The 23,763-nt window shown below is 36.2% G+C and overlaps 1 protein-coding gene across 1 annotated transcript in view; it reads left to right on the forward strand.

Moving 5' to 3' along the window:
* Positions 1–23,763, forward strand: part of LOC110383435 (putative nuclease HARBI1) — a 244,366-nt gene that overhangs the window by 82,392 nt on the left and 138,211 nt on the right. The gene's annotated exons all lie outside the window — the stretch shown is intronic.

A 23,763-nucleotide genomic window follows, 5' to 3' on the forward strand; every position in this document is an offset into this window, starting at 1 on the left:
CAATTTGCGGTGACTTGCTTTGTGTAGCCCAGCGCTTTGAAACCGCTGTAAATTGGAAGATGCAGTGCTGTTGTTAGTCTTGTTATTATTAGAATCGTAATGTCGGATATCGATTTAACAACACACCTAATATTATAAATGCGAATCTGTCTGTATGTCGTCATCTGTCTTCTTTGAAAAATAACCCGATTTAAATGTTTTGTAAAAGCTATAGTAGGTACTTTACTTATTCAAGTAAGTATTTTTGTTTTCGTGAATCAGTATATTTTCCTTATAGCGTAATATAAATCTATCATGCTAAAAAGGCTGTACCTACAATATCTTAACATAAAACAGCTCCCTAATGAAAACTAGGCTCACGAAGAAAAATTGCCTCTAAATGTTTCTACCAAAATTACACAAACTAGCTAAACGTCTTCTAGGCAACAAAAACTTTTATTTTCGCATATAAAACGTGAAGTACCCACGCATAATTTGACATAAAAATAGATGACCCTTGAAACAAATTAGGGTAAGTATCAGAACAGGTCCCTAGGGTCCAATGTCTTGAAGTATCCTAATAAAAAGACATTAAATCAACAAAGCCCCGGGGACGTTACCTGACTGTCCCAAAATTCTAAGCAATTTTGGTCACAATATTGCTATTACCGCCTCTTTGGGGAACGAAACTTCTTAGTGATTGGTTTCACCAATTAATTAAATAAAAAGGAAGTATGTATTGGTCGGCCATATACTTATTTGTAAGTGCGTGATCGGTCTAGTTTATATTTGGGCCAAGCGTAGGTGGGAGTGAAGCTTAAGTTTTCAAAGAAAGGTGAAAAACAAAGTCGATTCGAGGAAAAATTAATGAAAAGGTTGCTTTGATGTTTTGCCGATTAAAGGTATATTTTTATAACACGCCACCTCTTTTCAGTTAAAAATAACACATTTTGAAAATAAAAAACACATCAGATTTTTCATGCTTCGACCATTTTCATTAAGTAAATGCAAGTCGATAAAAATCTTGTTTATTTTATAAAATAGTATTGTAAATATTTCATATTATTTACATCTTACATTGCAAAAAGTCTACATTGGTGTACATTACATTGGTGTTTCTTCCCACGCAACTAGAGGTCTTTACCCAGCGGTTATTTGAAGGTAGCTGTTTCAAAATCTACATTATTCATAATATATGGAATTTAGCAGTAATAATAAAACATGTCTTTGTCTTAATAATAACATTCATACGACTATTATAAATTGAAATAACTTGAAAAGCAATTTTCTAAGCATGCAATTATTTATTTATGTGACGAATTTCGCCCGAGATAATGAATAGACGACTTAAATTTATATTTAGATACACGCAGATTACAAAAGGTTTTAGGTAAAGCGTTATTATATTTTCAATTGCAGTATAAGCGGAATTCTAAAAGTATTTTCGGAGAAGCTACAAGAAGCGAAACAATTAGGTTATTAAAATATTTAAGTATCAACCTACAAAAAAGATGCTTTCAAAAATGACACAGTCATTTTGTTACACAAAACAATTGTTTATATAAAAAGTATCCTTTTTACTGTCACTGAAAACCTCCGTTAAGCCATCAATCAATTAGCTGGTATTATTAATAACCACCCACATAGCAAAAACAAGAACCTACTCTGGACATGAAACAAAAGCACGTCGACACAAAAGCCCAATTCACACCTGCGTTGGAACATTACGCACGTGTTATACAAAGAATAGCATTCCACAGTGGTTTTACCCACATCCGCGTCCCTTAAAAAACTATTTCAGACACCAGGTTAAACTCCCCTATGGTCCCTATGGCCTATGATATAGGGATAGACCACTTTGAAAAAATTGTGTGCGAACATTTCTAAAATGTCCGCGAAATTGCAAGCTTTATGCGTGAACACATACTTGCAGAAATCTTGCAATTTTTTTTCTATTAAATGAAGCTCAATTTCTAAGTCAACAATTTCACCGGAATCTCACCATCACATAACTCTTAAATACGTTCCTTCATCTTCAAACCCCCGACTGACATATATACAGCTAAAAATAGGTATCAAATTAAGTAGGTACCGTCTCTTGTCTAATGGACGAGCTCGATCAGAGAATTTAATTTTAACTTGAGTGCCTCACGTCTCCACATTGTACCTGCGTTGACATCAAGAAAGTGTAGATCCTCCTTGCTAATACGTTTTTGAGACTTTATGGGGTTAAGGGATTAAATTAAAAAGAAATTGGGAGATAAAGTGACGTGGTAATTTGTAAGGTATGTTTGTGGAGAAAATTGCTTTCAGCTTCAGCTTCAATTGAAAAACATTTCAAAGATAACTTGGAACAAAAAATGCATTTTATTTGTGTAACTGCAAAGAGAAACGGGCAAACCTATTCTAAGTTTATCCAGACAGGTAAGAAGTATGAGCTATCTAAAAGATATCTAGTCAAACTTTAACATCTAGCTGGGATTCTAGAAAGTTCTATTCTTGTATTCACGAGCAACTTTATAAGTGCAATTGGAAGATGGAAGTGTTTGCTGAATAGTTCGCATCGCTTTTTATATAAAGCCTTTTAAAACTACATTTATTTTTCTGCAGCTTCTTTCGGAACTGATTTTGTGGAGCCAAGTTATGTTGCACAAAACTGAATACACGGTTTGTTGAATTGTGTGTGTATGATGACAATAATTTCTCCTTAATAGAGACATTAACTCATAATAAATATGTGACCAACTGTCATATTCGAATCTACTTCTTTGCAACGACGGGTAAAAATATAACAAATATATGAAGCGTCCCTTTGTACTATGTAATAGGTACAATTTGCAGTATTTATAAACAGAACTGAATCCTCTTTCAAAAGGACTTATTTACCGATACCTACAGCTTCTTTTGTTAAAAAATATAAGCCTCAATTAAGGCCCAATTTCCAACTAAAAGTAATAACTGCAATAAAACCCTAGAATGGCTTGAAAAGTCTAATTTTAGAGCAAACGGCGCAGTAATGGAGTAGGTACCCGAGTAACTCCCACGCTTGTATACGGGTAAGTCTACGTAGAGATGAAAATATGTGCCTCGTTTCGTTTTGTAATTCAATTATTTTTGATGTTGAAAATGTGGTGATGTGAAGCCTAATTCTGTTACTGAGATATCTTTACTTTTGAAAATTTTCTTTTATACTGAAACTTAATTGTATCATAGTTTATGGTGCGGCCTATATAGGATGAGGCAAAGTAGTCTATATTTTTAATTTTACTTTTGAGAAAAGGTTTAATTTGAGTTGACAGCTAGCATTTAGATATTGAAGGAACACGGTCGAAGATCAGATCCACATCATTTCCGAAGCTAACCTACGTGCACCTACGTGTCTTCAGAAAGGATTTTGTCCAGAAAAGTAGTAACCCAAATTGGTCTCAAATTATTCTATGGATATCAACATCGCCTTATGTATACCATAATGTATACAGTCTCTTATTTATGCAGTTTAATCAAAGCAAGCGATGTACCGCACTGATGAAGCATAACTTATCATTTATTAATCGGTTCTAGGAACTGACCTGAACGGAATATGATGCTGAATTATTGTTGCTTGATGAGTGCTGTTGTGACTAGCTTTTATGTGGAACTCTGTTTGCATAAGCAAGTTATGTTACAGACCATTTAAAGGCGGAAATAAGCTCGTAGGTAATAAAAAAACGGAAATATTGGACCAACATTCAAAAATTCAAAATTTCTTTTACAGATACATATATGCAAACTGTATATAAACTTAAACTTTCTTAAAATACCTACTATAAAATAAAAACGCATATTTAAGAAGAATATCAATTAGGCGTCGAAGTATTCCTCTGCTTCTCTATCCTTAAGAAACGTGCCCAGAAGATTGGCAAAAAATTCCCAGAAAGAAAATAATCATTTTGTATTTTTCACTCAAACAGTAAATATTAATAATTTCCTTTTTTCTCAAAACAACAAGATTGAAAATACACGTGATTGGCTATACGCGGAAATGTACAAAAGACGAGTTTATTTTTCTATGAATCTTTGAGAGCCGGTAGTTCCTACAAACCAAAGGGAAAAACTCTCAGACAAAGCTTTTATTAAATACTAAAACAAACAAACACGGATCCACGTGCCGACGTACAATGTCTACTAGCTGTGCCCTGTGGCTTTACCTATGTTCTTTTGCCTTGCAGAACATCTCTTTCTTAACGTTTTGATGTTTTGCCGAGTTCCTATAAAACGGAATGATTTGTTTTGCTTATGGATGGTTGTCTGTCTTTGATAAAAAATTCATTAATAACCGTCAAAACTTACGGCGTTAGTCAACTTTCCTTTAAAGTTGTAGCTATGCGTTAAGGTTTGTTCAAATCAGAGTGGTAATTCCTATAGTCCTTTCAAGTTTACGAAATCAAAATATTAAACTCTCTTAATCTCCTGCGTTTTAGTATCTGAAAGAGCACTCGTTGCTCCCAAATAAAAGTTAAACAGATTAACGCTATGGAGCTATTTTACAATAAACGCATAACAAACAAACACAATATTCCCAGTTTTGTTATTAGTAAAGATTACAACAGTAATATAAAAGACAGCAGACATACGTGCGTCACAACAGAAGTTTGAGTAAATATTTACCTTTGAGAGAGTACAGAGGAGTGGTGAGATCCCCAAGGGTAAGGAAAACTCTTTGTAACCATGGAATAAGGAAAGATGAGCGGAGATGCCATAATGCAGGTAGGTCAGGCGCCTTCTTCTAGGTCAAATTCGTACTGGCACGGGCATGACCAAAACTGGACGTAGTTATGCAGAAACGTTCCAACCCACAAGTCACCCGAAATCGAGTTATTAATATACGAGCATATGGTTATCTAAACTCAATATAATTCAACAATAAAACCTCTAGTGCCTTTACTAGTTAGAATAAAAAAGAATACAACTGACCATAAAGTACCGTACAGTGGGTTGGAACGTTTCTGCATAACTACGTCCAACTATCAGTTATGAGTGAACTAATGAGACCTTTGGATTCTTTGAGTCAACGATTTTTATAATTTCAAAAAATGATCGGGTCCAAAGAAGGCTTATAAGAGGTAAAACAAATACTCATCCCCGCTCACCCGCATTTTGGCGCGCTACTTTCCTATGCGATTTGTCCGTTATGGCCCCTCCGCTAGTCATTTTATTCTTCATGGTACAAACTATAGCACTTATGTGCTTGCTGTCATAATAACATAACGCTATGATATGACGTCGCGAGTGAGTGGGTCATAGTTTGTTGTGACGTTTCATTAATGGAGATGTGGGCTTTGAAGTGTAATTTACAGTAGCAGATTATGTAACATATTACTCACCTATTGTATAGTCCAGTAGGGGTACATATAATATGTTTATTAATTGTTCGAACTGAAATGGACAGATATTCCGTCTAAGAAAACCGATGGTATACTCTTTTCTTTATTAAAAAAGTACAATACTATTTATTCGCATGAAACAGATTGCAGAGAGTCGCAAAATATGAATAGTTTAAACGAAAACCTCCTTTTTTAAAGTCGGTTAAAAATAGATCATGATGCAAAAATATCCTCGTGCGTTCTCAATGAGAAAAGTAGGTAGTCGTAGATATTCTTATTAACCTGTATAAATACCCCCATAGATTCTACTTTACACTATAAATAAAATTTTAATGTAAATATTCATAAACCTGCACTTTCAAGCTGCAGGTTTCACGTTATTTACATTAGTGTTAATTTGCTAAACCCACGCGTAAAGGTGAGGGCACATGGCGAGAGAACAGCGGAAATTGAGATTACACAAAAATTCAAAGGTAAGTTGCGTTAAGAGCGCTATTACAAAATCGAATCGCTCAGGTTTAGGTAAATTAGACGATAGCCGGCAGCACTTGCGCGCGTGTGCGTCTAGTGAAATACGCAACGCACACCTGCGGACCGCTACGCGGCACAAACAAACTTGAGACTTTGCCACTTTTATTTTCGAAATAGTTTATTGGTTTTATAGTTTATGAAATATTATTTGTACCGATGAATTTTATAACCTAGAATAGCTCGATTGAGTTACAATAAACAAATAATCGTTTACAATTTTTAAATTATTTAATCGACAACCAAACTTTTCACCATGTTTATCAATTACGTATAAGTAATTGATTTATAAAAAAACTAAAATCTATAATTCGTCTTCCATGTATTGTATCTTCATTTTCCTGCAACAATAAAAACTAGGAATGTAAATAGTTTATTAAAACAAATATGTCTGTTGCGAGTGACAAAAAATACTTACCATATTATTTGTACTGGTATCCGATTGAGTCTGATAATCTGAATTAAATATGCTTTCATTATCCTGCAAGAATCAAAGATATCCAATAATATTATTATGCAACAGCGAAACTAACGACGATGACATTTACGTACATATTTCTATATAACCAACATCAAAAAAAGAGAACCCAATCTATAACATTTTCGCATTAGAATATGATGGGTTAATACTTGTGTATATTAAATTTCAATCAGATCATTATAACTAATAAATAAAATAAAAACTCACTAGTATCAAAACGAGTTCGTTGCGCAGGTTGCGCTATATTTTTCGAGCTCCGGCGAGTTTGCGCGGCGCAACAGCGAGCGATACATCCTCCCTCGATAAGCGCTTGGCGCTGACTAAAGTTGGACACCGCGCGTCACAAGATTTATATTGATTTTTGCATTGCAAACAAAAATTATTTTAAAATATTGTTTTACTTTTAAATAGACCAATTTTTTTTTCAAGCTTTATACCAATACCACCTTAATTATTAAATATGTTTTATTTGAATTTGGATTATACTTTCATAGATAAAAAATATAGTTTTGTACGGAAAATTGTCAGTAACTCTCAGTTTTATAGAATTATTTTTGGTGTATTACTGTATGAATTGTAATAAATTGGTGTAAGCAAGCACAAGTACAAGATATAGTTGTATCTTGAACATTTTTATAAATGGTTAAATTGCTATATCCTCGTAGTACTGAAGCATCAAAAGATTCCCAAAAGCAACATTTTATGAAACATCCTTTGCAGAGACAAAGATTTTACTGATGTACGTGGACAAATTAAAATATTTATTGAAAACAGCCCCAAGATAAATGATCAAACTTTCTTAATCTTATTTTTGTTTTTTTTTTTGTGACTATATCCAAAGCATAATGACGCATCAAAACTCGTATAAAACTCGAAAATTTGTGATAGCCCTCTTAATGTAGGTACCTATAGTGTTTACTGTGGTAAGTAAACTTAAGTATCTCTTATATTTTGTGACCAATATAAAAGAGACGTGTATAAAAAGTAGCACGACCTAATGACACAATGGTCACCATGCCGGACTGCCGAACTGTGTTTTGGGTTCGATTCAACATTCGTCAACATTTGTGCGATGAGTATGTTTGTTGGCTCTCGACGAGTTGTTATATACCTTTCCTTATTTATAATATAAATACCATATGTATTTATTATTTTTATGTAATGTAAAATAAGATACAGACTATTGTCTTGCACTTCAAACTCTTGATGCGTAAAATCATAACCACTGGCCTGTATTACCTGTTAGATATCTATGTTTTATAATAGCTATCTAGTACACTTTCTTATTTATCCGGCTCTATAGATACCTTACGCTAGGTACTTAATTGTCCATACTTATTTTTAGCTCGGAGATATAGACACGAAAGTTGAGGTTTGTTCTAGAAGATTAAAGCCCAAGTTCATAGACGGTGTAAACGTTAGTTTTACTTAAATCAACGGTACTATGAATTTTCAATTTTTGATTTTCAAAGTAAACAGTCTTAGACAAACAATGTGAAGTGGTGTCCTATCTAGAGAGCCGACAACGTAATTTTTAATAGTCAACATAAAGTCAGTAGAGTCCGATATTTTGTGTACCGCTGATATTTTTAAGAGCATAAAAATATCGATAATTCTCGAAACAATATTTATTTTTGTAATTAGAACAGTAGGTCCAATTTATTTTTCAGCGGTCCACAAAAAATATCGCGTCAATTTTATAAGGTTTCCTTACCCGCATCAAAACGAAAACAATCACAAACGTTTGATTTAATCAAACAAAACGTGGAACAGGGTATTATAATTTATTTCTAACACGCAAATCATACGTAACGTTTCAAACGTCTATTTATAGAAGTTACGTATATACTAGCGACCTCTAGTGGTAGTTTACGTAATTATGTGCTTGTATGTGGAAATTATTTGTGGCTGTTGTTGTTGCGATGTGGGCGTATGAAAGTACTATTATGCTAGTAGTTTATATTGTGAAATATAGGTGTAATCCCTAATGAGAGAAACTATCGTGACCAGACTGGAAATAAATTCTTTTCTGTTCATGTTTCCGTACTTAAAGGGTCCCGATCCTTTTGCTAAGACTTCGCTGTCTCTATCTCTTGTCTGTTCTATCTATTCGTCTGTAGGATACCTTTGCCCAGGTTCATGAAGTACTAAAACGCCAACCCTACCGAGGACACAAGGTAGGGACTTTATAAATCCACCAAATTGCTACTCATATAAAAGTTTAGGTGATCACCATATAAAACTATGTAATTATACACTAGCCGTCTCGTGAGAACTACAGCTCTTTACCGGGATAAAATATAGCATATGTTACTCGGGAAGAGTTTACCTTTCCAACAGTGAAATACATTTTCAAATCGATTCAGTAGTTTCGAAGCCTTTAGGGTACAAACAACAACTCCGAGTAAAGGTAATGTGTAAATATTCGTTCATACAAATATGTTTTTCGTCCGTTCGTGCGTGACATTGATACAGCAAAGCCGGATAAATATAGGGATACGAAAACATACAGCGGTTTTTCACCGGATATTTGCTCAACTATTCGAAATACCGCGAATCTAGTGGTTGAAAAAATTTTATGTTTTCACTATGCCATTCAATATTTCGATACCAGTTTTAAATAGTAAAATATGCTACATATTTTTGACAGTCTCTATAAGACATGTCTGTGGAAGTATGGACAAGAACAACATTTTATTATGATACTAGCTGTTGCCCGCAACTTCGTCTGCGTGGGCAATATAGAATCGTCAAAATACTGCTTATCCCGTAGGTGCATTCTTTCACGTGACAGTATAATTAGGATTAGCACTTAGCAGTCGCATAGATTCAATGATCAAGGTTGTGTTGTGGATGTGACCATTTATCTAAACAAAAGAAGTAAAGTTTGTGACGTTGTGAATATCTCTGGATCTAGTCAGCCAATTTGGAAAATTATTACGTATAGTGCGTAAGTAATTTTCACAGGAAACAGCTATAATCTATGTCTATATGCTTTGAGTCTGACAAAGCTGTCATTTGTACATTTTCTGCAGCTGCTGTGACTAATCAGAAGCCAGAAAGTCTGTCTGTCTTACCATGGATAATGTCTTGTAATGTGACTGGATTGAAGAGATCAGATAGGTAGTCGCTCCAAGCAAAATATTGGTACTCGAACAGATTCGGCGACTGGAAGCCAACACCAACATAGTTGGGGAATAGCTGGATGGATGATGAAATGAGTCATCATCATCAGCAGGCGCATAGGGTAGGATAGTTTCACTTACTCACTATGGTAAGGCTGACCCCACATTAGGCGTGCGCGATCCTCGGGCGTGTGAGTGGCGCGGGCGTCGCGAGCGCGCTGCGTGAACATCGCGTTTTGCTGCCCTGCGGCATGTGTGAAGAGTGCAAGCGACGCGCTCGAGGCGAGCACGCGGCGCTCGAGTTGCGTTCTTACCCTTCGCCCGCTATCCCCGCCGCCCGCTAAACGCCTTAGCAGTTAAACGTCAAGGAGAGCGGCGCGTGCGCGCCGCGAGCGCGCTACAAATGCCGCAGGGCAGCAAAACGCGACGCTCACGCAACGCGCTCGCGACGCACGCGCGGCGCCCGCGCTACTCACACGCCCGAGGATCGCGCACGCCTAATGTGGTGGCCTAAGCCGGGACTCCACCGAAATGTTTGCATTAGTTCACGAATAGGCAAAATGTACGTATCTGAGAGAGTCCACTTCATGTGTTCGTACTTGAAACCTGCAGTTTTGCCAAGATTTTCAAAATGTACGCTCGCAATTTGTCATTTCTTGGTGGAGCCAGCAAATCAAAAGAAACATAAGTGTTGTATACTGTGCGTCACTACCGCACACTGGGAAAATTTCGCTCTTGCGGAGGACGTTTATATACCATATTTTGTGTCACACGTAAACCGGACGACAGTAAGTATCCACCGAAACACTTTCAAAGATCTGATGAACGAACAAATCAGACCTGACTTGGTGACCTGGGGCCAATCAGAGCTCTATGAAGCGATAATACGCTTTGGCTCCTACTGTTATTGTGGTTTCTGAAAATTTATTCACCTCATTCAAAGATGAATGTAATTCTGATGGTACTATTAAGAACACTTGCTTAGCGCAGAAGCTGACGTTGGCAGGTCAACTCTTTTGACTTCTCGAATAGGATACCATTGGTTTTTGTGCAATGCGCAATGCATGATAGGATTTGCAACAGAGAACAATTCTGTCTTTGTAATTTAATGATATCAAACGTAGTTTTATATAAAAAGGTGTTTTTTTAGACTTGGCTCGGGTCTAACTGAGACTGTTCGTAATCGTGAACAGTGTATTAATTGCGATCGGAAGTTGAAAGTAAGCATGTCTCTGGTATGCGACGCGTATTTTGTACGTTTTCAGACGCGATAAGGCAGCTCCCATTTCTTATCTGCACTTTGTATCTGGGCTGGTTTTTAAAGCTACAGAAGCCTACATTATCTCACGCTTAGCAGCGCTTGCGAGAGATAGATCCTGATTTCTTCTAGGATTAAGTTTTCATATTTTGCATCAGAAAAAATAATACTACTCACTCAAAGTAATTTGTTTAAGGCCACCACATTAGTGGAAGATAAGCTAAACTATGTTTATGAAAAAATCCTGATATGAACTCCATCTGTAACTTTAAATTATAATTAATTGTTCCACTAAAGTCATCATTTTTGACATAATGTTCAAAAAATAATTTAGATGGCACCGTTTTAAATTTGGCTGAGATCTATTAATTTTCCTTTCATCAAGGTAATAATTATAGTTGGATTTTGATGTGGCACGGCAAACTGACAAACACTATTGAAATGTCTATCGAAAAATTAGACTACGTGTTAAAAAATGGTGAATTACGGAAAATACACAACTCCATCTATTGAAATAATAGTATATAAAGAATGTAAATGGTAATTCATTGTTATTTACCACCTCGCTTCTTGATGTATTTTATTTACCACAGATGGAGCTACTTTAACCTGTACTGTTTTGTCAAACAGATTGCGTGTCGTAATATTTTACATCTTAAATTCACAAAATTAATCATATCTTTTGATAGAGTGAACCTATTTCGATGAAACAAAGCCTAAGTAATACCCCAAGTTACGTAGAACTTTTGTATATAAGCATTGTCTGCATTTAATTCGTAGATTTTACGTGAATCCCGAACAAACAATCACTTTCTACAGATTTATTATATGTATAGATATAGACTAGCAACCCGCTCCGGCTTCGCAAGGGATAACAGTATTTCCCTACTATTTAATGTATGTTATTATACATATAAACCTTCCTCTTTAATCACTCTATCTATTAAAAAAACCCGCATGAAAATCGGTTGAGTAGTTTTTAAAATTTAAGCGTACAAAGGGACATAGGGACAGAAAAAGCGACTTTGTTTTATACTAGGTAAGTATGTAGTTATGCATAGATCTATGTCATTCTTATTATAAAGCCGGCCTTAAAAATAATGTTGGGTATATGCACTTAATTTATAGGTATTTACTTTCATGCTACATACCTAGGTAGCAACAAACGAATTGTAGATATTTAATTTTAGTATACTTAGAACAAACATTAAAAATACTCCAACGAGAATGTCCTTTCACATTAAAATACATAATAAATATCAAATAATCGAAGGCGTGAAAAGGTCAAAGGATTCAATATCATTCAATAATCTGATTATCGCATTCCTGAAACAGATTAAATGAATTCTTGTAATTCTTCCCTATTTGGAACAGATTTCCCAGAATTTCATTAAATACAATTTGAAGTTACAATATTATCCTGAAAGACATTTTTAGACTCCATTCAGGCAAATACGAGCCTAATATTCGGGACGGAATTAGATAATAAGTACCGAATGGAATTCTATTTTTAACTGACTTGAGAAAAGGAGGTTCTCAGTTTGACCTGTATCTAAGTATGTCTATTAGCGATCGATTTTTCTCGCGTTTGGCTGGACTGATTTTGATGTGGTTTACAGGATAGTATCTGTCAGACTTAGGAGTATGGAATGGTAATTTAAGGTATATTATTGACGTCGGTTTTATGTTCAAATGAAATCTTCCTGTTAGACTGTTCCAGAAAAGGCTGGGTAGATGATGAATCGTTTAATCTCTTAAAATCAACATCATTTATAAAATTTATACATATAACATTGTATAAATAAGCACATACTTCATACATGTATTCTCAAATATTAGCGCACAAGGAACAGTCCCTTTTAAAAACTGACCTTTCGTGTATATTTGTAATTAGGAGGTCAATTTAGTAAAAAGGGTTTCGGATTCGTGATTACGTTTGCATGAATATTAATTATAAATAGGAGGGCGGACCTCCCGTTCAAAGAGGGCCCGTGAGATGTCAGTCAGAATGAAGAGGGTATTTAGTGAAGGCGACACGATTTCATTTGTTTTTTGGCCACGTGTAAATGGCTTTTTGGTTATTAACAATGCAAACATCTTACGAAATGGGTGAATGTTGAATGAAATTTATGAAGTTTTTTAACGGTTTACGTTTTTTTGAAAAACTGTAAATACTAAGTTTTTAGGAATATAATTAGTAATTTATCACACGAAATGATAAATACTTTATGTACTTTGTCTATCCGTTATCCGTTTTTACATCAGTATAGTTAACTGTCAAAAGCACGGATGGAAAGTTTAAACTCCATAGTGTTTGATAGTTTTAGTTTAGGTTTGAGAAATAACAATAACTCTAGGAGACATCATACACCTGGTCAGTATAAATGAATAAGAATGAAATAATTTATTGAAAATTATTATTATTGAAGTGTTGTCAGTGATAATATGCCGCGGTAATCCTAAAAAATAAATTATAAATGTGAAAGTAACTCTGTCTGTCTGTCTTTCTGTCTTTTCTTCACGCCTTAACTTCTGAACCGATTTGTGTATAATTTGGTACAGACATAGGTTGGAACTTGAGAAAGGACATAAGATAGTTTTTATTACAAAAAAAAAAAAAAAATCCGGACATATAGTGGTCAAACCGAAAATCTGCCGAATGTCACTATTCCACGCGAACGAAGTCTCGGGCAAAAGCTAGTTGGTGCATAATTTACGACTGCATTCTATCGACCAATCACAACATCGCAATCGTGACGGAGTCGTTCCATATAAAAACGTACACGGTCATGATAAATTAGTAGTTAGTCTGTAGTTAGCTTCGTATAGTTTCTCGCGAAAATCTAATTTAGCGATCATGCGATGTAAACTTGCTCCCTCTAGGCTGGCAACACTGTGCCGAAAAGGTAATTGAACTTAAAAAGGCTTTATAGGCGAGTTTTAATTATGTTCTTTGTGCTTGCTTTATGGATTTTTATGGTAGGTAAATAATCAATGTTTTTTTTATTGTGGCATTAACTCATTATATGCCGGAGCGCAGATATGCGCAATACACAATTGAATATCATCTATACTGTCTTGTAAGCATTGGAATATTACAACGCTATAACCACGAATGAGTTACAGGCAAACAAATCAGGAATAGTGCTCATATACATATTTTCTATAGGTATGAGAAGACAAGAATAGATAAATGATAAAAATAAATATAGGTAGGTAATCCCTTGTGATAATTTAAACAAATATTTCTTAACTTAAGAGGCATACACCCACACCGCTGAGTAATCTATTTACACTCATGTTTACGTCATAATTCCACATAATTATTTGAGCAAAGTACGCAATGAGCAATATAATTCTGCTATAACGACCACGCAATGGTTGTGTATGAGTATGACGTAGATCCAAGCTTACTGCTACGAAAACCGCGTAGCATGACGTGTGTCGCTACGCGTGCTACGGCGTAGCAGGGTGGTGTTAACAAAAGAGAAATGTAGGTACTTATGACCTTTTGTCGAATCCGGTTTTATACTGGACAATATGTGGTAAAAATATGACTTTTCCAAGGGAACTATCTGTTTATCTTTAATGGTACATCAACAGCATTTTAAATGGTAAGAACACAAATATATTAAAATTCTAATAAAAATAAAAACTAAGTAAAGCCCTAAAATACTGAGATAGTGAGAAATCAGAAATTATCTGTTACTAGAATTTCAATGTCAATGAATTTTGTTTCGGTCAAACTTCACAAGCATGACAAACTTTATTTCGAGAAACCATTGCCCTTATTACACATTTGTGTAGGCTGTATAAAAGCTCCCTAAACCGCCAGACAGGTTATAAACTTCATCATATATTTTAACTTAAAACCTACGCAGGCATATTCAGAATTTATATCCAGGACGGATTAATAAAAACATTTTGCAAAAAATAAAACTGATACCAATAACTTTAATCTTCTCCTGGGTCTGAAAACCGCACCAAAATTGTATCACCTGAAATTGATAATGGCGCACAAACATAGGTACAGGTCAAACTGAGAACCTCGTTTTTTTAAAGTCGGTTAAAAACTGCTTAATGCACATTGAAGTCAACCAACCCTTAAGCAATTCAAAATAAAAATAAAAGACATTATTATTTCCATTCAGGTAATTCTTACAATATTTTTCATCCCCTATTTGATTTTCATACCTTTTATTAAAAAATAAAATAAAAGAAAAGACTAGTTTTCATTTTCATTGCAAAATAAGATATTAAACGGAAATGGAAAACGTGACTGAAATGAACACGGTCTTGTTACACGGTGGAAGACGAAACCCGCGCAACATATATGTAGGTATGTTTTATTTAAATTCTGATATTCATACCCTTTCTTGAAAGAACTCACGTCGTGTCAGTACTTTCTGTGTCTGTCTTGAAATATTGGGGACGAAATAGAGACAGGTAGGTTATATTGGATGGTTACACACTGACACTTTTTGTCTGTCATTAGAAATACCTATTGCTAAAGGACACTTAGAAATAAGTACTTGTGGACCACTAAGGCTGTTTTATATTCCTTTATGTAAGTAAGCATTAATTCTGTCAAATTAAGTTCCTGTTTTCATATTATCAGAAACTTAATCTCTAACATCTAAATCTGTTTAACTTACATAAGTAAGCCTCTATTTGAGAAATACGAAAGAAGTGTTAAAATAAATATCTATGAGATCAAATAGACCTAACACTTTTAAAATTCCGTATTGTGCAAACCGGTCTCTTAATTGTCAAATCACAGCGCCCACTAATTATTGTGTCCCTAATTTCAACCTGAAGACTAGGTCGCCACTGCATCTATCAATGGGCATAACATTGCACGTGCTGCGGCCAGGCGCATGAATTGCACTGACACGGAAATTGCAACGCTCGATGTACCTTAACAAATATCAACTGTACTACAGGGGCCCGATTCTCCTAATTTTACTTAAGCAACGTACGATTCACGTTCGACTCGATTCGACTGAGATCCAATCCCGACTCGATTACGATTGAAGCGTATGTGCCATTCCGCTATTTTTTCTTTGAAATAAACGTTTTGATCCTTTTCTGTCTTTCAATAATGAATCATTTTGTCTGCATGATTTACAATTGCAAAATGATTGTACAGCAAACTACCGTATAGACCAAAATCACCGAAATAGCAGACCAATCGCACACCAATCAAATGTCAATCGAATACGATTGGTCTTTTATTAGTAGCAGAATGCCCGATATGGTTTAAACTGCTATTGCGATCATATTGCGATTCGATTTCTATTCGATTTTGACGTGTTTAACTTAGGAGAATTGGGCCCCAGTACAAAATACACCCGTTGACAAAATAAATAATCAATCCATGAGCTCAAATAAAATTCAAATAGATAGACCAGTATCCCTCCCATCCCATCGAAGGACAGTAACCACCAATTCTGAAGTCCTTAATTTTAGTTTCTACTTTTAAAGGAAAGCCACATTGCACCTATAAATAGGCATAACATTGCACGTGCCAGGAATCGCATTGACACGGAAATTGCAATGCTCGATGTACCGGAGCAAATATTACCTGTACCTACTGCAGTACAAAATACAGTCGTGTCTGTGACGAGAGCTACGTGTAGGGATGTATTGAATACGAAGTCTGTTACGTTGACATACATAAATGTTAGTTCTATATTCTAAGTTATGTGAAGATGTATGAAATTCCAAAACTTACATGCCTATATTGCCATACATACCTACACCTGCCTGCTTATGTAGAGGTATAAAGCCAACAAAAACAACATTACCTACTAATGTATTTTGGTGGAATATTGAAATAAATGGTTATAGGAAAGCTTTTGACTCGGATGCAGGTAGGCACCTTTTATCTGGAAGCAAAAAATAGTTCCCTCGGACAAAAACGATATCACGAAAAACATCAATTAACGTAAGTGAACTTAAAATATATTAAAAAAAATAAAATTTAAAAACAACAACTGATTTCCCCCTCCTTTTCCCATTTTTCTCCAACCAAAGTTTAAAATACCTCTAAAATATTGTGACTTTGAATTACAATAACATACAATAGGTACCTAAACCATCCAGCTACATGATATTTATCTATGGTTTATCCAATAAAATTCCAGTCTATCTATAAATAGCAGAACAATCCACGTGGAAGCCTGGTAAACTGGTAACACAATAGAGCTGAAATTTAATATTCGCGCAATAAATGCAATGTTCGATATTCCTGTATAAAGCGGATTTTTTCACACAGTATAAAAAATAGCCGACTCCAAAAAAAGGAGGTACTCTGTTTTATCTGTATTATATATTACTAGGCCGGGGCTTCGCCCGCGTAGAGTTCGGTTATATCGCGTTTCCAAGAGAATTCTTCAAATGTCCGGGATAAAAACTATCCTATGTTCTTTCTCAAGGTCAACTCTATATCTGTACCAAATTTTATTAAAATCAGTTCAGTGGTTTAGACGTGAAAGCGTAACAGACAGACAGAGTTACCTTCGCATTTATAATATTAGAAGGGATGTATGTGTGCGCGTGATTATCTACCGTTTGGCTGTACTGTATATTTATATTCCTGGGGCCCATGTATATAATATAGAACTTTCACCACAGATTGCTTAATAATTTTCACATAAGTAGATCACCGTACTTGGACAAGATCCATTTCCTTTGCATGTTACCTACAAAACTCGTATACTTTTTAGAGTCCTAGTTCCCAAACCCATATCCACTTTTGACCTCCAAGCCGTCCTATTTTACTTCTGAAAGGAATACTAACGAGTAGGTAGTCTGCGTCTAGTCAAGCCTAAGCATGATGTGTCTTTAATGACGTCAAACTAGACCAGACATGTCTCACAGGGAATAAAGTCTGGCTAGTTGATAATGTAGGTACAAGAATTTTGGAGTGGTGGTTCCATATAATGTATGTCTTGCTAGACAGATAGGTAAGTAGGGCGATCCCTGGTCGCTCGTAAACTATGAGAGCTGCTAAGTGGACGAAAAACAGCTAGGTACCTATACGCGTTGAGTCTTCGTGTATTGAGGTACTGCAGCAATCATAATGTATTAGTTAGATACTTTCTTTACTAATCTACTTAAGAGGAAATCATTTTTTGTTTGTTTGTACCCTTAAGGCTCCGAAACTACAGCACCGATTTCAAAAATTCCTTCCTCGATCGAAAGCTACCCTAATCTTGAGTAACATACATAGGCTTTACTTTATCCAAGTACGCACAGTAGTTCCCACAGGACGCGGGTAAAACTGAGGGAAAACGGGTAGTAACCAGACCAAAACTTACAATATATTTTATCAAAGCGCTCATATGGCCTCAGATACAAAAATATAGCGATCTAACGAAACGTTTTGAAATAAAACATCAAACATGTCTCCATACGTAAAAGAAACCTCCGATATATTCTCAGAAAACCTACATTCAACAAAACCACCTTAAATTTTCAATTTCCTATATTCCACACAAATTAGATTTATTACCAAAACTCGGTTATAAATGCTGTGACCTCATTTCTCTCAATACGCTTCATGTAGAATAGGTAAGCCGAATTAATTGTGAACCATAAATCTTCATATTGGATCTCCTTTGTTAGCGGCGCGAATAGTTGGCATAGTGATAGATTTGATACCTTTGCCTGTATTTTGTGCAGAAAATTGACGAATTATGTGGCATATGGATATTTTACTATGGTAGCCAAAATACCTATGTAATGCCAGGGCCGCGCCGCCCCTGTGTGCGAAGTGTGCGGCGCACACAGGCGCCAAGACAATAGGGGCGCCGCGCCGCCACTACTGCCACCTAAATTATTTTTGTTACCTATATGATTGTTTTTTGTAGTGGAGTATCGACAAGTAGGTACAATACGCGCAACATAGGCCTTGTAAACTACAAAACATCTATAACGCTTATTGAACAAGTCTCTCAATATTTAATGTTTATTATTATTCGCGTTTATGGTTTCATTTTACGTTTAGGGTTTTAGTTTACATTCCTTACGAGCTCAACGTTAAAACGGCGGCAGTTCTTTGAACCAGAATAATACTACGAACCAGAATAATTCTATATAAATAATACTACGATCCGTTGCGTGCGATACGTCCGTTGCGTACGATACCGACAAGTGGACGCTTAGCTTTAACAAACAATTTTAAAAAATTCGCGCTCGCTACGCTACGCGCTTGTCAGTATAGTTCTTTCTAACATGATTAGAGTACTTTTATGTCCCAAAAGTCAAAAATTTTCGCGCTCGCTGCGCTCGCGGCTATTCGCTTGTCGGTACCGTTCCTTCTAACATGCTTAGAGTACTTTTACGTCCCAAAACTCAAAAATTTTCGCGCTCGCTGCGCTCGCGACTGCACCTTGCAACGTTCTTTAATATCATAGGTGCTTTAGTGACCCAAAGCTCAAAAATTTTTGCGCTCGCTACGCTCTGCTTTATTTTCCACTTCTTTTATTTTTTCAATCCTTTTTTAGCCGAACCTAGAAGGTAGCGCCGCTTGTAAGTCCTTTTATTAACAAGAAAATAACTCCTAGCTCACAACAGACTTTTCACGTAGAACAAAGGGCCTCGCATAGGCCTGCCGCACGTAGCCTCGCAATGGCTAGGGCCGCCGCTGACTGGAGAACATTTATTTCAGTCAAATTTAACAATTAAAAATATTCATTCAAAAATTAAATTCGTTTTATGATGATTCGTTAAAAAAAAAGGCGCTTCATAGGTTTCGCACACAGGCGCTGCCAGGGGTCGGCGCGGCCCTGTGTAATGCTAATTAGTAGTAGTAGGTAGGTATATAGATTATTAACTTCATGAAGATAGTGAACGAAACATAGTAAAAGACTTATCTTTATCTTCAAAAATCTTGTTGCTATGTGACATAAGCCTCTTACAACATCAAAATCCCAATAAATAAAGTTATACTCAACACAAAATCGTGTCGTACCCAACCAGAGGAGGCCTAAGTCCTAAGCCCCTAATTTTATTTACCAAACCTTCATTCAGTTGGAAAGGAGGTTTTCGCCCTTGTCTCTGATACACACTGACATCTTAGAAGCGCGGGAAAATCTTGCAATTTATTGTATAATCTAACTTAGCCTTTTATTGAAAATGGGTTTACAACCTTGGAGATTTTGTGGTTTTCATGGAAATTCTTAGATACGTAATTATTGAAATGATCTTAACCATCTTCAAAATAGGTGAAATCTATCTTTGCACCAATTTTCATTAGAATCGGTTCAGCCGTTTTACAGTGAAAACATAATAAACAAACTAATTTTCGTTCGGATCCATAAAAAACATTTTCATAACATAAGCTCTTAATATCATTGTGGCTCTTAATACAAGAGGTAACTATTGAATTATAATAAAACTAATCGCCAAATTAAAAATAACTCTTCATCTCGAAGCTTTCAGGTGCAACTTCGCATAAATTATTTACTTTCAACAAAAAACCGTGCCGTGCAACAAAACAACAAAATCTAGCAACACTCAACAAAATACTGTCATTTTGAAATAAATCAAATCGTTCTGAAACCGAAATCGATGCTTATCAAGATGTAGCTCTTCTTATTTCAAATTAAAAACTTCCAGAGGGCAGGAGTTTCTATTGTTTTAGTTTACGCAGGTAACTGGAATAAGGCGGCCAACCGTCCCGCATTCTGCGGGACCGTCCCGCAATGCTTGACGAAATCCCGTTTTGAAATTATTAGTAAAATAGTCCCGCAAAACGTTGTATGCGTCCCGCATGTCCCGCATCCCTATTTTTCTACCACGCTTCTACACAACATCCACCTGCGCGCACGCTCAACAGTGCAGGAACACAGATTACCTATAATATAATGGCTTGTGTTTAAACACCACCCAAAAAAGTACCTATTTTACTACCAAAAAAAATCTAAACGGTTACCAAAATGGATAAATGGTCACCAAGTAACGTTTCCAAAAATATTATTCAATAAAACCATTTTTTCGTATTATTGACTACTAAAAAAATATATGGACGCCTTTAAAATACACTTTAGACCAAATATTATATATTGTCACTACTTAGATGTTACCAATTATGTAATACCATGACTCCTAATTTGGTCATTTTTGTTAGGCTTGTGTTTAAACACCACCCAAAAAAGTACCTATTTTACTACCAAAAAAATTCTAAACGGTTACCAAAATGGATAAATGGTCACCAAATAACGTTTCCAAAAATATTATTCAATAAAACCATTTTTTCGTATAATTGACTACTAAAAAAATATATGGACGGCTTTAAAATACACTTTAGACCAAATATTATATATTGTCACTACTTAGATGTTACCAATTATGTAATACCATGACTCCTAATTTGGCCATTTTTGTTAGACTAAAAAAGCTAACGATCGCTAGAATATTTCCCAAATACCAATTATACTGGGGTTCCCAAACGTACGTCGCTTATTTATTGTTATATGAATTTGTGTGTAACTCAGTACGTTTAAAAAGTAAGCACGCAACATGCAGCAAGCATGGCTTCTGTCACGGCTCCGGCGCTGCGTGGCTCCGGCGGTCCCATGCGAGCTTATCGTCGCAGATGGTTTGATGGTGGCGAGCGCTGAAACTACCTGCGCCTCAGCTCGCAGGCCGCCTCGCCCCTCCGCGCCTACGCGGTTTTGAATTGCACTCTAGGGGTAGGGCAGACAAGACTACGTGGAGTTGGTTTTGCAGCGATTCGTTTTCGTCACTAACTTTGATTTTTGGTAGTAATATTAAGGGTATAATTTAGGCGGTCACCAAAAATATTTTTAAGACTCTAAGCTGAGGCACCAAATAAAATAAACAACTCCAAAAAAAATAAATTGACTTTATTAAAAGGGCACTAAAGTATACAATATTATGATCCAAAAAAAATAAAATAACATCAGAAAAATCGCAAATCTCGCACACATATTATTTTTGGTTCCCAAAATGGATTAATGGTCACCAAATTCTATCCAACTAAAAGATTAATATTACTACCAAAAATCAAAGTTAGTGACGAAAACGAATCGCTGCAAAACCGACTCCACGTAGTCTTGTCTGCCCTACCCCTAGAGTGCAATTCAAAACCGCGTAGGCGCGGAGGGGCGAGGCGGCCTGCGAGCTGAGGCGCAGGTAGTTTCAGCGCTCGCCGCCGCGGCTGAGGCTGGCCGGCCAGCAAGCCGAAGCTGCGGTGGTGAGCGTGAAAACCATCTGCGACGATAAGCTCGCATGGGACCGCCGGAGCCCCGCAGCGGTGGAGCCGTGACAGAAGCCATGCTTGCTGCATGTTGTGTGCTTACATTTTAAACGCACTGAGTTACACACAAATTTATATAACAATAAATAAGCGACGTACGTTTGGGAACCCCAGTATATTAATTGGTATTTGGGAAATATTCTAGCGATCGTTAGCTTTTTTAGTCTAACAAAAATGACCAAATTAGGAGTCATGGTATTACATAATTGGTAACATCTAAGTAGTGACAATATATAATATTTGGTCTAAAGTGTATTTTAAAGGCGTCCATATATTTTTTTAGTAGTCAATAATACGAAAAAATGGTTTTATCTAATAATATTTTTGGAAACGTTATTTGGTGACCATTTATCCATTTTGGTAACCGTTTAGAATTTTTTTGGTTGTAAAATAGGTACTTTTTTGGGTGGTGTTTAAACACAAGCCGTAATATTAATCTTTTAGTTGGATAGAATTTGGTGACCATTAATCCATTTTGGGAACCAAAAATAATATTTGTGCGAGATTTGCGATTTTTCTGATGTTATTTTATTTTTTTTGGATCATAATATTATATACTTTAGTGAACTTTAGAAGAGCTCGTGGGTGAAGAGCTCGTGGCTAAGTCAAAGCCGCGCGGATCGATCGATCATAAGGTTAAGCAACGCTTGGCGCGGTCGGTCCGTGGATGGGTGACCATCTTGTCATAATGAGTTCTTCCGTGTTTCGGATGGCACGATAAACTGTAGGTCCCGGCTGCCATTTAAACATCTTTGGTAGTCGTTACGGGTAGTCAGAAGCCAGAAAGTCTGACAACCAGTCTTACCAAGGGGTATCGGGTTGCCCAGGTAACTGGGTTGAGGAGGTCAGATAGGCAGTCGCTCCTTGTAAAACCCTGGTACTCAGCTGCATCCGGTTAGACTGGAAGCCGACCCCAACATAGTTGGGAAAAGGCTAGGCAGATGATGAATATTATATACTTTAGTGCCCTTTTATTAAAGTCAATTTATTTTTTTTGGAGTTGTTTATTTTATTTGGTGCCTCAGCTTAGATTCTTAAAAATATTTTTGGTGATCGCCTAAATTATACCCTTTTTGTTAGACTAAAAAAGCTAACGATCGCTAGAATATTTCCCAAATACCAATTAATATACTGGGGTTCCCAAAAGTACGTCGCTTATTTATTGTTATATGAATTTGTGTGTAACTCAGTACGTTTAAAATGTAAGCACGCAACATGCAGCAAGCATGGCTTCTGTCACGGCTCCGGCGCTGCGTGGCTCCGGCGGTCCCATGCGAGCTTATCGTCGCAGATGGTTTTCACGCTCACCACCGCAGCTTCGGCTTGCGCCTCAGCCGCGGCGGAGAGCGCTGAAACTACCTGCGCCTCAGCTCGCAGGCCGCCTCGCCCCTCCGCGCCTACGAGGTTTTGAATTGCACTCTAGGGGTAGGGCAGACAAGACTACGTGGAGTCGGTTTTGCAGCGATTCGTTTTCGTCACTAACTTTGATTTTTGGTAATAATATTAATCTTTTAGTTGGATAGAATTTGGTGACCATTAATCCATTTTGGGAACCAAAAATAATATTTGTGCGAAATTTGCGATTTTTCTGATGTTTTTTTAATTTTTTTTGGATCATAATATTATATACTTTAGTGCCCTTTTATTAAAGTCAATTTATTTTTTTTGGAGTTGTTTATTTTATTTGGTGCCTCAGCTTAGATTCTTAAAAATATTTTTGGTGACCGCCTAAATTATACCCT

The sequence above is a fragment of the Helicoverpa armigera genome, chromosome 5 (genome assembly GCF_030705265.1).
Source record: "Helicoverpa armigera isolate CAAS_96S chromosome 5, ASM3070526v1, whole genome shotgun sequence".
Taxonomy (NCBI): domain Eukaryota; kingdom Metazoa; phylum Arthropoda; class Insecta; order Lepidoptera; family Noctuidae; genus Helicoverpa; species Helicoverpa armigera.